The sequence below is a fragment of the Lissotriton helveticus genome, chromosome 6 (assembly GCF_964261635.1).
Source record: "Lissotriton helveticus chromosome 6, aLisHel1.1, whole genome shotgun sequence".
Taxonomy (NCBI): domain Eukaryota; kingdom Metazoa; phylum Chordata; class Amphibia; order Caudata; family Salamandridae; genus Lissotriton; species Lissotriton helveticus.
In genome coordinates, this window is record NC_136067.1 from 1,466,823,966 (window position 1) to 1,466,841,084 (window position 17,119).

The 17,119-nt window shown below is 47.0% G+C and overlaps 1 long non-coding RNA gene across 1 annotated transcript; it reads right to left on the bottom strand.

Moving 5' to 3' along the window:
* Positions 1-4,277: 4,277 nt before the first annotated feature.
* Positions 4,278-6,534, bottom strand: LOC144761794 (uncharacterized). The gene is made up of 3 exons (XR_013595898.1): positions 6,331-6,534; positions 4,805-4,855; positions 4,278-4,567 (listed from the first exon to the last, which is right to left on the bottom strand). It is a non-coding gene; the product is annotated as an uncharacterized LOC144761794 (long non-coding RNA).
* Positions 6,535-17,119: the final 10,585 nt, after the last annotated feature.

Sequence of the window (17,119 nt, forward strand, 5' to 3'; positions counted from 1 at the left end):
TTTTTCTTTCACCATTTTCTTTCCTTTCATGTTTTCCTTTCTCTTTGAATCGGTCTATTTCTTGATTATCCTCGGTTTTGTCCTCCCTAACCCTTTCACTTTTCCACCCCAAGACTGAATATAGTGCAGGTCAAGTGTTTGTCATTCAGAGCAAGTGGCCTGTAGTCTATCTGCAACAAGTACTGGGTAGCCCCCCCCCACCCCCCTCCCCACACACACACACCCCGCTAGGCCTTGGTACCACAGCGCAGTCTGCACAACTGGTAGCTACACCCTTGTCCTCTGTGTCATCAGTAGCACTGGGGACATTTGACTATGTAGCAACCAGTGCATGATAGGCAGCCCTCCCCCCCACAACCTCTAGGCCCTGGTGCCGATGCACCATGTGCACCACCGATAATTTATGCCTCTGTATATTTTGTGCTACAACTAGTTTCAGCTCTTGTGAGCTTTGGTACAATCCATGCAGTGCATTGAAAATACACCTGTTACAATGAGGCCAAGCTTCCTCTGGAGGGATGTGCTTTGCATCTTCATAGGACAAAGTCTGAAACCAGCGTGCCTAAGAGGTCCCTGGGCTGCAGTTTTCCAAAGCGAAGGCAATCAAGCCTCGTGTTCACATGCAGTGCTGCCAGGTCTCTTAGGATATATTCCAATCCGGTTTGAGCTACAAAGGATACTTCGTTGTTTGCTGTAGTGTTAGGGTTGTGTGTATTTAAAAAGTAATCCAGTTCACTACTTTTGTACATTTTTAGAACGTGCACAACCTTAAATTCACAGAAGCTTTCACAGTTTGAGGTACAAAGGGGGCATCACAGCAGTCCTTCTTGCTACTCCAGGTGCTGCAAGGGCCTGAGAGGGACCCTCATAGACTGCTGGTATCGGGGAGTGGTATCCCATCGAACTCACTACCTTTGATGCACCCTTAACCCCTTCCCAGAGGAGAGTCCTGCATTATCCCCCGCCCTAACAACCCACTCTGCTCCTCCTAAGGCCCCCTCCACCCAACCCCGACCAAGCTCTCGCTTATAGCTGGGGAAGGCAAATTATACCCCTTACACACCCCTAAATTGGCTCCGCTCCAAAAAAATCTTAGAATGGTGACACCAAACAGTGCCTTTTACAGCAGCTTTCGGAAGAAATTGAGCAAGCATCTATGAATGTGATGGAAAGTAAATTGAAAGCACGGAGTTCAAATCGAAGGGTTATAAAATCGTAAAAGCAAGCATTCACTGGATTACTCATCAATTACATTTATACAAATTAAGGGTCCCATTAATTCAGAGGCCACTAAGCCCATTCTCAGGTCAAACTGTAATGGGAATTCGCAACAACACATCATACAGTCCCTCTGCTCTAAATGGCACCTGGCTCATTGCTTACAATATGAAAAATAATGTATTACCAGAACAATTCCACACATGGAGATGAAATAGAATGTAATTGGGAAAAATGAATGTGAGATCAAAACAAAAAAAAAAATACCTCGCTCAGAAGTTTAAGTTTATTTCAATTTCCACGATCAATTAAAATGATGGCAACCATTCACAATAAAAACACACCCTGAATTAAAAGAAGCATTGGCATAGCCAATAGGTCTTGCCTTTGGGACCTTATAAGAGTTTAGCCATAAATAAATACTTATAAGGTCCCAAAGGCGAGACCTATGGGCTATGCCAATTCTTGTTCATTAGAGAGCTGATTTAAACAAAGCGAAACCTTCGTGAACCATCAAAAACACATGTCCCTCAATTACCTGTGAAGCAGTTATTCGATCTCTTACTCCTGTCCCGATTAAGGTTTCTCCTGAAGGCATCTACAATACTCTAGTCTAGAGGAAGAGGTTGAAAAGGCGCCATGTCCACTTTGTGAATATCTTGCTGACCCAGGCGTGTTGACCTAACGATTGCCCTGACGCTCTGACATGACGTCAGTTCCGGCGCCAACGGAAGTGCATAACAAAGCACTTCAACGTTGCACTCTGGGACTTGTAGTACACAATCGGGACTGATAGATCAACGGGCAATAATGTTATAATGGGCAGAGATGGATTAATGAGGAAACATGGACAGAGACTGATTTACAGACAGAGACATTGATAGAACAATAGATAGGCCGCGAGACAGACAGATTCCATCGTCCTGGCAGTGCACATTCTAAATATCCCTGAGCTGCGATGCGCTAAAATGAAACTTATCAGCGCCGACAGCCACACTGTCCCCAGACCAATCCAAGGCGCAGCTTCTGCTACCCAATTGATTCTCATTAGTCACGATAATGTTTTAATGGTGTTAGTTTATAGAGCCGTCTCCCGGGGTTAATAGCGGGGGGGGGGGGCAGAAGCGCGCGACCCCAAAGGGTACGGAGCATCCTAGAGAGTGGGTCGAGTCATAGCAACATACACTGAAGAACACTTCTGAAACTGCACAGATCGGTCCAGTGAGGTGAGACAGAAACTGGCGCACAGTGCGATGCTATGACGGAAGGTGCCCTAAAATGAATAAAAGAAGAAGGTGCGTCCCCCCCAACAGTCAGTGCACGGGAGTCTGCAGCCCACTGACTAGGTCAGTCACAGATGGAGGCAGCCGGTGTGGCAGGGTCTCAGCTGCTAGTGCAGTTAGCTGAGCCCAGCACACCACGGCACGAGTCTTAGGATGAGTCACCAGACATGTCAATCAGTTTGAAATTAGAGTTATGAATGAAACTTACTGTGCCTACACACGCGGTCAGCAAACAGTACTAGTAGTACTTACCGGGATCGACCTTCGCTTGCTGCACGGTCTGCACACACACACTGCTGAGGCTGTGACAGGATTCATTCATGTAGCAGAGTGCTGGCAGGCTGTAAAGAGCGCCTCACCTCTGGCCTCTTCAGCAGTGCTTCTCTGCTAGCTTTAATTGTATGTTAGCAGACAAGAAATATCATATTACAATAAAATATGGTGTCATATAGTTCAAGTGAATGTATTTTTTTAGAGGCTGAATCGATTTACCTTAGTGAAACTTATTATTTATTATCTTTTAAAAGTGAAAGTTTTAAAACAGACCGATTAACAATTCTGGCCTCGCTCTGATGACATTTCTGTACCAAAAGGCAGGTAGAGGTCAATATCCCTGTGTTTCCAGTTATTTATATAGCGTAAACTTGTCCCAAAGATATTGGGGCTCTTTACTTGAGTGGAAATACATTTATGCCAGCCCTTCCGATTTCGAGCCTAATCACTTGCCTGCTGATTGATTGTAAACATCCGACTTTGAGATTCTGCTGCTGTCGGGCAATTAGTTATCAGTCTGGTATCCTAAGCCTGCCTTGAGTCAGTATAGGGTTACATGTGGGGCGTGGAGTGCCTCATTGGCAAGGACTGAGGAAAGGAATTCAATGCAGCCAAGGTGCAGCCTGTGCCTCCTTTTCATGGGGCTGCAGTGACAGGCAATTTTCCGATGTATCGAAGTGTGCTATGAGTAACCTGCTGCTCCAGCCTACCAATTGCCTGCAGCAGTCTAATGCACCATGACAATCAGATATGTGTGTCCCTCTAAGCCACAGAGCTCTCTTTTCCCACGGTTAAGGGAAAACAAAGTATTGATCCAATGGGGTAAGGCGGTGCTAGCCCACAGCATTGGGGTCCCTCTGTAGCATAATTGCCATGTCTACCCCTCTCCCTTGCACCACTGCACCATTAGGCAGTCGAGCACCATGCACATGTGTTTGCACTATGGTGCAAAGGTGTCTAGCTTAGGTTTTTTACTGGAAGGGCCCCCTTGCAGTACAAAAAATACTATGCCTAGAAAAACCTGAAAACTTTTCCCATGTGGATGAGTGTTGTAACAAATACCAATTTTCTCTGGTTTATAAATCCTGAAAAGATTGTGTGTCAAGTCCGCATTATAAAGCTTAAGCAAACCAAAAACAATACTTACATAAATCTGGTCCCAATTATAACATCAATATTCTCCTACTCTGGAAAGATTATTTTTTAAACTCTACTGTGGGATGGGTGCACTGTACAAAATAAATCTTAGAAAGATTCCTTCTGGCTAGCTTTGTGCTGTAGCAAGACCATATGCATACAAAAGTTGTGGCTTCAACAATGTTATATTTTGCATTCAGATAAGATTAACAACTTGTGCAGCTACTCCCATACTCCTGACTCACTGGGACTTGCCTTACTTTGAGGTACAGAGCATAGCTGAAGCTGTTTAATGTGGTGACCAGTGGCAAAAGACTGAAAAAAGTAATGGTTAAATGAAAAAGCATCAAAGGGGATGTGTTAAGATGTAATTTTATTGATCTAAAACACACCTTTGGCCTCATAGGAGCCAGGATACTGAACAAGAGAACATAGAGAAAGTCCAGGACACTGTTCAAGAGGGGAAAAATGCCAGAATAATACAAAAAAGAACAAAAAGGCTTAATGAAAGCCAGCAACTTCAATTTTTGTTTTTAGATTCGGAGTTTTCTTTAGTCCTCTTCCAGTATTGCAAATCATTATAGCCAGCTTCCTTCTCATAGTTCTGTTGTCCAGTGATGGCCAGCCTTCATCCCTGCACATAGACTTCATAGAGTCTGGAGGAAAAAGAAATTAAAATACATAAGTATCATGTTAACACCACTATTTTAGGTTTTTAATAGGACAGGGCTGCTAATAAAATGTTCCAATCCTTTTATTTCATATAGTGTGCCCGATGAGATATGGTTTCAAGGGTTCCTAAGTTTAACATTACAGTTACTTGGTCAAAGAGGTAATGGTGAGAGCAAGGCATTGATGAAGAGGTGGGAAGGAGGTAAAGAAAGAAGACTCACCTGTCCAAGTGAAGAAACTGACGCTGTTCACCAGACGCTGTCACGCTTCATCTGCAAACAGAAAGCAATCAATACCAGATTTAATTTACAAAACCATCATGGAGGCAGCCATGTAGAGCCGGAACTCTACTTATTACAGTATTCTTATTTGGAAAGCAGTCTAAAAAATTACCATACTGACCAGAAATCCAAATAGTCGCTTACAACCTAATGCTAGGAAATGGGCAACTGATCAAATTATTGGGAGAGCTGAAATTAAATCCCAACTCAAGGCTAAGCGCCAGATTTGCATGTAATTTGTTGCGCAAATTCTCAATGAGTTACAACTCCTCCCCCATTGCTCTTTTGCAGATGGCTGTTAAGTGTGAAGGAGCCCGTGTACAATAATATGAACCAGGACCACATATGCAAACATACATTTTAACACTGTATGTATATTCATGCATTTTCATAGTCCTAAATCAATCAGAGTGGAAATAGTGCCAGTAGTGGATGAGTGTGGTTATGCTTGGGCAACAGAATCCTCCAATACCAGTTGACAAGTGCAAACAGAGCCATGAGGCCATGCTTAGTAAGAGCAAAACAAGGCAAGTTTGCCCCATGGCATTGTTCACCGCCATGCGGAATGGGGCACTCACCACATAACTTAATGGACTCATGATCGTAAGGAACAGGGCACAGCTCTGTGTTCCAGACCATGGACAATGGATATATAATGTCAGGTCACCAGTTGCCATTTCTTTTTTCAGGTTGTAAGTTGCTTAGTCTTACTGGCTGAGAAAAACCTGGAAAAACTAGGAGTTCACTATAGATTAGCACATGGACATACTTTATTATTTTTGCTAAGGTAGCATAAAAAGGTAATATCGCTGCAAGGGTTCAAACATTTTTGTAAGACTGAATCTCAATGCACAGCCACGGTTGCAGTGGCTTTCACATAGCCAAGTGATGGTGCAGGTCAGAAATAGACGTCCAAGACATCCAGACAGGAGAGAGATATCCTATGTGTTCTTTTCCAGCTTGGGGAAGTGACAAGTTTGGCATTTAACAGTTGACTGATTCAATGTTGCCCCTTTACAGTTGCATGGCTGTGGCACCAAGCCCCTTCAACACTCATTCAAACAAATATGCCTCTGGAAATACTATCAGGGCAGATTGATAGCTTTTCCAGGATACCAGTGATCTATCTGTTCCATAACTATCAAAGCATTTCAAATTTGTTGAACAAGGAGCCATTCTACATCCTCCTTTCAACATCTAAAACAGGTAATACTTAAGATGACCATAATCTATGACGCAAAAGCTGGTTCACAAAAACCAAGGCCCTAAACACCCAGCATTAGACAGAACAAGGCTCAAGGAGAGCAGGGTGCAGGCATTGTCAGTCAAGCCAGCTCCTATTGCAGACAGGGAGCTGGGTGGATTCAAGTGTGGATAAATTGGTCAGTCAGTGACAAGAACGTGGTTCACGTTCAGTCACAGATCTGCTTAGCATTTCCCGCACTCCCTTTGTGTTGTCAACTTACCCCCTTGGTTCCTGTTGTCCCGCAGTCGGGAATTCATGGTACCTTGATTGGACGTCTCTGACATGTTACGGCTCCTTCACGCGGGTCTTCCTTTTACAGGTCGTTGATCTCTTCTTCCGAGTTCCTGTCCGCATCCATGTTCACTCGCTGGAGGTACCTGCTTGTTTAGCTCTGTTTCTTCACGCCAGAGTTTCTTCAGCCTCTCGTCCTGTACAGAATACAATGAGAGAAGAAAGATATATTTAACCACAGAATCCTCATCTGTCAGATATATGGTAGGATGATGATGTTATATATGGGTAGGAGGACAGTTACTTATCTGATTTATCTGATCCACAGAGAGTGGAAAAACTACTGTTATTCTTTTGTTTCCCTTATTTAACACGGGCTGGATATAAAGAGGAAAGGAGGTGAGGCATTGACTGTGAACACAAGACAGGAGTCAGCAAAGAAGTTAAACGCTGGAATAAACCAATTGTAGCCAGGAATAAAGCAGATTACAGAAGGTCTTGCTTGCAGCAACGCTTGCGCGCTGCAAAAGCCCAACCAAAAATGCATATTTATTAACCATACGAAATAAAAAACAAACACTTTATAAAAAATATACAAATGATTTACATTATGTAGAAATATATTGCAGGATTTCCCAAAACCATCTATGATAACCATTGTGTCGATTTTGCTGGGGTTTGTCACAGCAGTCAAGTAGATGAAGTAAGCAAAATTGGGAGATGAACGGAAAGGGTATGAGAAGCATAGAAAGGGAGAAGAGGCGAGGCTTAAGAAGACTGGATGTATTAACAAGCATTTGCAATGCAATAGATCTCATATTTACGAGAGTTAGAGCTATTGGCATTGTAAATGAAAATGCCTTTTATTTATGTGTTGTTTTTAAAGCAGATCAATAAAAGTGATGTTGTGGTGCCCCTGAGTGATGCTCTGGTGGTGCTGAGTGATGTGATAGATAGATCGAGTGAGGGCGAAAGATAGATCGAGTGAGGGTGATAGATAGATAGATCGAGTGAGGGGGATAGATAGATCGAGTGAGGGGGATAGATAGATCGAGTGAGGGCGATATACATATAGACAGATAGATAGAGTGAGGGCAATCGATACATAGAGTGATGGCGATAGAGAGAGGGCGATAGATAAGTGAGGGCGATAGATAGATAGAGTGAGGGTCATAGATAGAGTGAGGGTGATAGAGTGAGAGCGATAGATAGAGTGAGGGGCGACAGACAGAGTGAGGGCGATAGATAAATAGAGTGAGGGGCGATAGATAGAGTGAGGGCGATAGAGTGAGGGGCGATAGATAGATAGAGTGAGGGGCAATAGATAGAGTATGGGGCGATAGATAGATAGAGTGAGGGGCGATAGATAGAGTGAGGGGCGATAGATAGAGTGAGGGGCGATAGATAGATAGAGTGAGGGGCGATAGATAGATAGAGTGAGGGGCGATAGATAGATAGAGTGAGGGGCGATAGATAGATAGAGTGAGGGGCGATAGATAGATAGAGTGAGGGGCGATAGAAAGAGTGCTGCAGGCCAGGACTGAGGTGCATCGGTAGAGCTGTGTGTGGGGGTGGTTGCTGCAGGCCAGGACTGAGGTCCATAGGTAGAGCTGTGTGACATAATTTGGGTGCAAAAGGCCCATCACATCCTTGGACCCTGGTGTCACTGTACCTGCTGCACTAATGTTAGGGTCGAGTCTCCAAGTAATTCTGTTTGTCATTTCCTCTTTCCTATCTTCAGTCCTCTCGCATTATCTTTTCACCCTTTCAGCTGCCTATGCATTCCTCTATTTTTCTCCAGTTTCACATTTATCCTTATTGCCTTCTCTCACTTTTTCTTTCCTCGCTCCCCTTAAATCCATTCTTTTCTTTTTCCTTTTACTCTCCACCCTAAGCCGCCTATATTCTCAGTCTTCAACGTGCATCATACCTTTCTCGCGCCAACTTCCTCTTAATCTACCAGTTCTCATTCTCCTACTCACCTATTGTTGTATGTGTATTTTGGTACTTTTTTATCTATCTTTTATTTGCTTCGCTCTCCATTTTCCATCTTCTTCCTCTTGCTCTCTCTGACCTCATTATTTGTGGGCCCTTTCTCTTCCTTCTCCTTTTTTGCTAACCCTTTTGTCCTCCCTTTCTGTTACTTATTGCCCTCCTTTTTTTCTTTCACCATTTTCTTTCCTTTCATGTTTTCCTTTCTCTTTGAATCGGTCTATTTCTTGATTATCCTCGGTTTTGTCCTCCCTAACCCTTTCACTTTTCCACCCCAAGACTGAATATAGTGCAGGTCAAGTGTTTGTCATTCAGAGCAAGTGGCCTGTAGTCTATCTGCAACAAGTACTGGGTAGCCCCCCCCCACCCCCCTCCCCACACACACACACCCCGCTAGGCCTTGGTACCACAGCGCAGTCTGGGGGGGGGCAGAAGCGCGCGACCCCAAAGGGTACGGAGCATCCTAGAGAGTGGGTCGAGTCATAGCAACATACACTGAAGAACACTTCTGAAACTGCACAGATCGGTCCAGTGAGGTGAGACAGAAACTGGCGCACAGTGCGATGCTATGACGGAAGGTGCCCTAAAATGAATAAAAGAAGAAGGTGCGTCCCCCCCAACAGTCAGTGCACGGGAGTCTGCAGCCCACTGACTAGGTCAGTCACAGATGGAGGCAGCCGGTGTGGCAGGGTCTCAGCTGCTAGTGCAGTTAGCTGAGCCCAGCACACCACGGCACGAGTCTTAGGATGAGTCACCAGACATGTCAATCAGTTTGAAATTAGAGTTATGAATGAAACTTACTGTGCCTACACACGCGGTCAGCAAACAGTACTAGTAGTACTTACCGGGATCGACCTTCGCTTGCTGCACGGTCTGCACACACACACTGCTGAGGCTGTGACAGGATTCATTCATGTAGCAGAGTGCTGGCAGGCTGTAAAGAGCGCCTCACCTCTGGCCTCTTCAGCAGTGCTTCTCTGCTAGCTTTAATTGTATGTTAGCAGACAAGAAATATCATATTACAATAAAATATGGTGTCATATAGTTCAAGTGAATGTATTTTTTTAGAGGCTGAATCGATTTACCTTAGTGAAACTTATTATTTATTATCTTTTAAAAGTGAAAGTTTTAAAACAGACCGATTAACAATTCTGGCCTCGCTCTGATGACATTTCTGTACCAAAAGGCAGGTAGAGGTCAATATCCCTGTGTTTCCAGTTATTTATATAGCGTAAACTTGTCCCAAAGATATTGGGGCTCTTTACTTGAGTGGAAATACATTTATGCCAGCCCTTCCGATTTCGAGCCTAATCACTTGCCTGCTGATTGATTGTAAACATCCGACTTTGAGATTCTGCTGCTGTCGGGCAATTAGTTATCAGTCTGGTATCCTAAGCCTGCCTTGAGTCAGTATAGGGTTACATGTGGGGCGTGGAGTGCCTCATTGGCAAGGACTGAGGAAAGGAATTCAATGCAGCCAAGGTGCAGCCTGTGCCTCCTTTTCATGGGGCTGCAGTGACAGGCAATTTTCCGATGTATCGAAGTGTGCTATGAGTAACCTGCTGCTCCAGCCTACCAATTGCCTGCAGCAGTCTAATGCACCATGACAATCAGATATGTGTGTCCCTCTAAGCCACAGAGCTCTCTTTTCCCACAGTTAAGGGAAAACAAAGTATTGATCCAATGGGGTAAGGCGGTGCTAGCCCACAGCATTGGGGTCCCTCTGTAGCATAATTGGATCTTTCTGAGCCAGCTTCTTCTTCTTATTATTATTATTATAGGCTTTTATAGCGCGCTCTGTTACTAAAAAAAATAGTATCCTGGCGCGGAGAGGGAGAATGAAAAGTGGAGAGAGACCCTATACATTGATGTTAAAAAGATAGGTCTTCAGTCCTTTCTTTAACAGAGTAATGGAAGGAGCTGTTCTTAACTGTTGTGGTAGGGTGTTCCAGGTTCTCGCCGCTCTGACTGAGATGGATTGGCCACCAAGCCTGCTGTATTTGAATTTTGGAACATTCATTTGGTGTAAATTAGCTGATCTGAGGGGGCGGTTGGGGACATATAAGGAAAATCTTTTCCTTAAGTAGACCGGACCAGCTTGATGGACAGCTCGGAAGGCAAGAACCAGGATTTTAAATAAAATCCTGTGAGCAACCGGGAGCCAGTGTAGGGTGCGGAGAGGTTGACGAACACTTGAACTTTTTGGAATGTTAAACAAAAGCCGTACAGCGGCATTTTGTATAACCTGGAGGCGATGGATCAGATAAGCAGGAAGGCCGCAAAAAAGGCCATTTGCGTAATCTAATCTGGATAATATCAGGGCACGGATGACGGTCTCTTTGGCCGCTCTCGGGAGAAGAGGAAAGAACCTGTGTAAAGTTTTAAGTGTGGAAAAACAGGTCCCAGTGAGTCTTTTTATGTGATCCTCATATTTAAGGTTATTGTTAAACCAGACTCCGAGATTTTTAGCAGGGCCACCGATGGATTTGGGACAGGGTAAGTCAGCTGGCCAGAGAGAGTTGCCAAAGTTGTCTGGGAAGGAGCCATAGAGCAAAATCTCAGATTTGCTTTCGTTGCATTTTAATTGGGCGAGGGCAAGCCAGCGAAAGACAGATGACAAACAAGTTTGGGCTCCAGATGTGTCCAGGTTGTTTTTGGGCCAAGTAAACAGGAGTTGAGTGTCGTCAGCGTAAGCCATTATTTTTGCTCCCAGTTGTTCAGCAAGAAAAATAAGCGGCGTTAAATAAATATTAAAAAGTAGGGGGCTAAGAGTGGAACCCTGCGGTACACCTGTTACAAGATTCTTAGGGGAGGAGGCAAAGGGCGGCATCCAGACTTGTTGGAATCTATTGTCCAGAAAGGATGTTAGCCAGTCAAGAGCAGAGCCAGTAATGCCTATGGCCGCTAATCTGGTAAGCAAAAGGGAGTGAGGGACAGTATCGAAGGCGGCAGAGAGGTCCAATAAAATCAGAGCCGCTCTGCCACCTTCGTCCAGACACTCCCGAATTGCCTCGGATATTTCCACCAGCGCCGTCTCTGTGCTATATGCTACTCTAAAGCCTGACTGTGCTGGATGTAGAGCCTGGGAATTTTCGACAAATTTGTTCAGCTGAGTGAAGGCGACTTTTTCACATACTTTTGCTAGGGCCGGCAACAATGATATAGGCCGGAAATTAGCAGGGCTAGCCGGATCTAATCCATTCTTCTTTATAAGTGGGAGCAGTTTAGCTTGCTTCCAGCATGTCGGGACGGTGGCAGTGAGGAAAGAGCAATTGATAATATGCGTTACCTCATTGCCCACTGTGTCCGCGAGACGTGCAAGCACACTGGCAGGGCACGGGTCAGAAGGGGATCCGGAGTGTAGAGAAGTGAGGATGCTGACAATGTCCGCATTTTCTACTGGGGAGAACTGGTGAAACCATTCCGTGGGGGTAGGTAACACAGGGGACGGGATGGCTAATAAGGGTGAAAAGCTGTTACATACAGTCAATAAATCATCCTGAATTTTGGTGATTTTGTCCACAAAGAAAACGGAGAGTTCTTCACACCATTTCTCTGTGGAAGCAAGTATGGGTTGAGCAGCACAGGGTGAAGTAAAACTTTTCACTATAGAAAAGATTTCTTTGCTGTTATTATTAGCATTAGCTATACGCCCTTCAAAATATTGGCCTTTAGCGGTTCTGATCGCCGCATAATATTTCTTTTGAGCCGTCCGTAGGTTCTTTTTTGCCTCGGGGAGATAGGCTTGTCTCCATGTCCGTTCAAGTTTTTTACAGCCTGACTTAAGATCTCGGAGGGTGGAAGTAAACCAAGGTTTGGAAGGAGTTGTACGCAATCGGCAAACCCGAGCTGTTTTTGTTGATGCGGCCGAGCCATCTTCTATCCAGGAATTAAATGTACTAACGGCCTGTTCAATTTCCATAGGTAGAGTGGGGCGGGAGGCGTCGAGATGTTCAGACATAATCTCTACATTAATTTTTTGTTTGTGAACAGTTAGGTCATTAGTCTTAATCGGGCATGTCAAAGGCCAAGAAAATCTGATCAGCCTGTGATCAGACCAGGGTACAATTTCGGGGGTGGATAAATTGATGTCAAAGTTAGAGCAGACTAAATCAAGGACATGTCCACCTGAGTGAGTAGGAATTTTAACCCATTGTTTAAGCTGGGCTGTGGCAAGAGCTTCACTCAGGCGAGAAGTGTCAGGGAGGTCCAGATTATCCACATGGATATTGAAATCCCCCAGAAGAAGATATCTGGAGTATCTCAATGCTCGTGGGATTACAATGTCCTCAAAGGTACCTAGAAATCTGCCAGCATGGCCTGGTGGTCGGTAGACCAAAGAGCCCCCTAGAGTAAAGTGCGCCCCAAGTAAAAGTGAAAAATGCAGTATCTCAGCATCCGCTGGGGGGCCTTGGGGTTCTAAAGAGAAAGTCCATATGTCTCTAAATATAACTGCTAGGCCACCGCCTCTGCCTAATGGGCGGTCGTTCCTAGCAATTTTAAAGCTTCTTCACTGGGAACAAACCAAAGAAACCCCTAATTTGCTCTGCGCGGGAGTCAAACCAAAAAGAAGCAGTGCACTACGTCTGCCTTATTACAGAGAAATGCGCGCGAAGCTCCGAGATCTTCAGATCCCATAAACAGGATTTTGACATTTATTTAGTTAAGATTTGTTTTTGTATTCTGGTACTTATAAGCCAGTATTTTATTCACTGGACTACGAGTCCCAGAATGCAAAGGAAAAATCTGGAATACACCAATACTGTTCCAAAAGGTGAGAAATTCGAGGCAAGACCCCGCGCTCTCCAGCACCTGCTCAGGAAAAAACCATTCTAGGTATTTGCACCTATTTCTTATAGAAAGTTTTGCAAACAAACTGCCATAGACTGTGTAATATCGTGCAAAAGTACAGCATTTTGACTAAAGAAATAGCGCTGTGAGGCCAGATGCTTAACACACTTTCATTCCATTTGAAGCTTCAAAAGACCGCATTTCAGAAGAGAAAACATTGTGTGATGATAAATGAACTCAGCAATGAAGCTGCGGAATAAAACAGAAAAAAGAGCAGAGATAAGCAAAGAAAGAAGACAGAGTGAAAGTTAGGGTAGGGAGACTGCCCGTTAGTGACTTGTCATAAATGTTCAATGTTAATATTAAATAACCACTTTCAATAAGGCAGCATGCTACACTCTACTTACTGGTGTGTGAAGAACCTATTAGTATGAAGCACCATTTAATTGTATGTAAATGAATACTTGTGAAATATCTAAACAGTGTTCGTTGTTCACTAATAAACAAATAATCTGAAATTATCTATAAGGCTTTATTTTTTGTAACAAAAATTAAACCAATACAGAGAAAGTAATAAGTAAGCCTTCCTAAAAAAAACAGGGCCAGTTTAATTTTGTGAGTGCCTATGAAGTAAAGAGAAAATCATCTTTAAAGCATCCTCAAATCATCAGGAACCATCTCATCTTGAGAAGTCATCAACTGCTTATCCTCTGTTCATCAGGAATAATCACATCTTGTGGCGTCATCAGATACTCATTTTCAAGTCATCCTCAAATCATCAGGCTCACTTTTCTCAGTTCTGCTGATGACTTCAAGAGCTTGATGATGTCTGATGATGTGAAAATGACTTCTAGTGTAGTTGAATGATCATACAATGAGTCTGGGATGGCTTCTAAAGTAATCCTGTTTGACCAGGGGTCCTGATGATGAGGGACACTGGTGGGGCTGACCAGGGCGTTGCTTACGTTGTCTTTTCTGTAAAGTTAAGTCTTTTCCAATAGTTACCATTACTTTCTTCTTTTTTAAGTTCTTTAATTCTTCCAGACCCAGACTCTTTTCTTCACTCGTTGCTTCTTTTAAATACAGACTTATCCTTTGTAGGTTCCTTAATTCTTTTCCAGGGCTGAAGGCCTCGAACGAGGGCAGGCCGCTGGAGGCACAGGCAGGCAGAAGGGGGCGTGTAGCAGAAGGCCCCTGCTCGCGAGGGTCGAGTCCTCCCTCCGTGCGAGCTGCAGGTTTTTCCAGGACGCGCTGTGGTAGACGCGGAGCTTCGCCCACCGGCTCAACCACATGGTAGTGGGAGCGTGGCCGGGCAGCAGCAGTGCAGTGCGGGACCCAGTGGTCGGAGGCTGCGCAGCACTGGGCCAGTAGGGCGCTCGCTCGCACTCCCGCGTGTAGTGTCCTAGCATGGACACGTTCTAGTGTTCAAGTGTGATGTAACTTACTTTACACCCACCCACCACAGACGTCATGGTGTCACATGACGCTGCCAATAAATGGGGCCGAGCGCACGTGCTCGTGGCCATTCCCACTACCCTCATCTGGTGTCTGCGTCCGTCATTGCCGCTCCTAATATGCGGGCCTAGGGCCCTCCACCTCTAACTTTACAATGGCGACGAGGCCGGTAGTGCAGCCCATGCGTGCCACTACCTTCGGCTGATCAAGGAGAAAAAAGGGGAAGAGAGCTGCCCACCTAGAGGGCATCCCCTGTGGCGAGGCGCAACGCGCCGTGAAGCCGGTAGGCACGTCGGCGCCCCACAGCAAGCCGACCGGAGCCCACCCGCGTCGACCGCCACCACCGAGTGCCACCAAGCAACAGCGGACCGCCCAGAGCCCACCTGCGACGGCCGCGAGGCTGACGACCCCCACCGCAGAGGTGCACGGGCCGGGCGGAGCCCACCCGCCGCGACCGCGACGGAGCATCTGGCCCGCCGGCCGAAGGTGAGCCCCACGGGCGAAGTGCCCGCCATGAACTGTGCCACTGAATAAGCAGGACCAGCGGAGCCTACCCGCGGCCTGCCCGAGTCGTCCACCGCCCCCGCCGCGTGTGTGCTTAGAAGCGGCAGGGGCACAGAGACTAATGGCGGCGTGAGGAAGCGCGGCCGGACCCGCAACACCCGTCAACAACGAGGGGGAGGGAGCGGAGTAGCTAACCGCCTCCCGACCCCCCTCGCGACGTGATCAAGACCAAGCGGAGCCCACCCGCGGCCTGCCGGTGGCATCCCCACCAAAGAAAGACTCCGCAGCGCCAGCGGAGCCCACCCGCGGCCTGCCGACGGCACCCCCGTGAGGAAAGTCACTGCAGAGCCAGCGGAGCCCACCCGCGGCCTGCGAGAAGCATGGCAGGTCTCCGCCGCGCAGCGTGAGCAAGGTGAAGCTGCTGCGGCGGGAGACCGGGGAAAAGTGAAGCCTGCCGTGCCGGAGAACTAGTAACCTTTAAATAGGCAGAGCCGGCGGAGCCTACCCGCGGCCTGCCTCGAGCGCCCCTGCCCCAGGGAGGAGTGACGGGAGCGACGCGCTCCCCGCCTGAAGGATCAACACACAAACCCCCCCGCCCGCGTGAGGACTGCCGCGGGCTGGGAGGGGGAAGCAGGAGAAGCAAGCGTCTGCACGCGGCCAGCGCCGCCAAGATCCAGGAAAGGAGCAAAGTGCCTGTAAGCGGCCAGCGCCACAATACTAATTTGGAACTGGACAAAAGTAACTTCAAAGCGTGTGTGAGAGCACGGACAACCAGCAAGGCACTGAGCATGGCTTTCCCCCCCCACCCCCCTGCACATAGCCACTGAAGTACCTCGCCTCCATGCCTATGCCTCCTGCCCCCGCCGGTAAATAAGAAAAGGGGACGGACTTACTAGGAAGGCAGCCCGGTGCCCAGCACCCAAGGACAGGGACTCAACAGGAAGGCAGTGTGAGGCCAGATTCCCAGCAGTAGCTCCAACCCCAGCCCCCTGTGCACCGAGAGAGCACAGACAATAGAGTGCTCAATCTGCGAAGAAGGTATCAAGCAAGGCAGGCTGCTGACACAGTGAACACTGCCACCCAGTGGCCAAAAGGCAAAGCGCACCTGCATTTTCAAAAAAAAAAAAAAGAACTAAAACAAGCATTGCACAACGCAAGCTCAGTCAACAGCATCAAGGGGCATCAGACTGAGTAGCGCCCCCAGGGAAAGCATCTAAACTCCCGCAGCAAGCAAGCATCTAAACTCCCGCAGCAAGTACCTGCGCAACAGCGCAAGTGACACCCACACACACCAGCAAGGAGTCGGCGGCTGTCACTTCCAACGCGACGTGGGAAAAGGCACCAATGCCTCACAAAGCATCCAAGCACTGACGTCTGGAGGAAACGACTGCCAAGCACTAGAAGAACGTCCAGGGAAACGACTGCCGCGATCAAAGGACGGAGAGAGCAGCGACGCCTTGTGGCCACAGGCGCTCACCGCATCATCAACTACTCCCGCCAACGGTCCAAAGCATCAAGTACCCGACGACAGCCAAAGCAGCAAGTACCCAACGTCACGCCACAGGCGTCCCAGAACCATGAACAGTAAGTGCGCAAACAACGCGCCACGTGGCGACGCACAGCCACCGCAAGCAGAAAGAAGAATGCATGCAGCGCCATCGCGCAGAACAATCTTCGCGAACGATCGCCCATCAAGTGCCGACCCGCGACAGATCCATGGCGCCTCCCAGGAGCCGATCCCCAGAATGATCGCCCATCAAGTGCTGACCCACAACGGGTCCCCCAGGAACTGTTGTAGCGCAAAGTCCGACAGGACGACCGAAAGCAACCTGCCAGGCATCGGCAGAAGTGGACCACCAACCGGTCCAGGACGTTCAACCATGAACAGGTCTACAAACACGGACCCCCGAACGTCACCAACAACCATCAAGAAAATAAAGCATCAAGAGAAGAAGGTTCGCGACACCAACTCTGGCTGCTGAGGAAGTAGGAGAAAGTGTCCCCGACGGGACAAGACCAGGGGTGCACATGCAGGG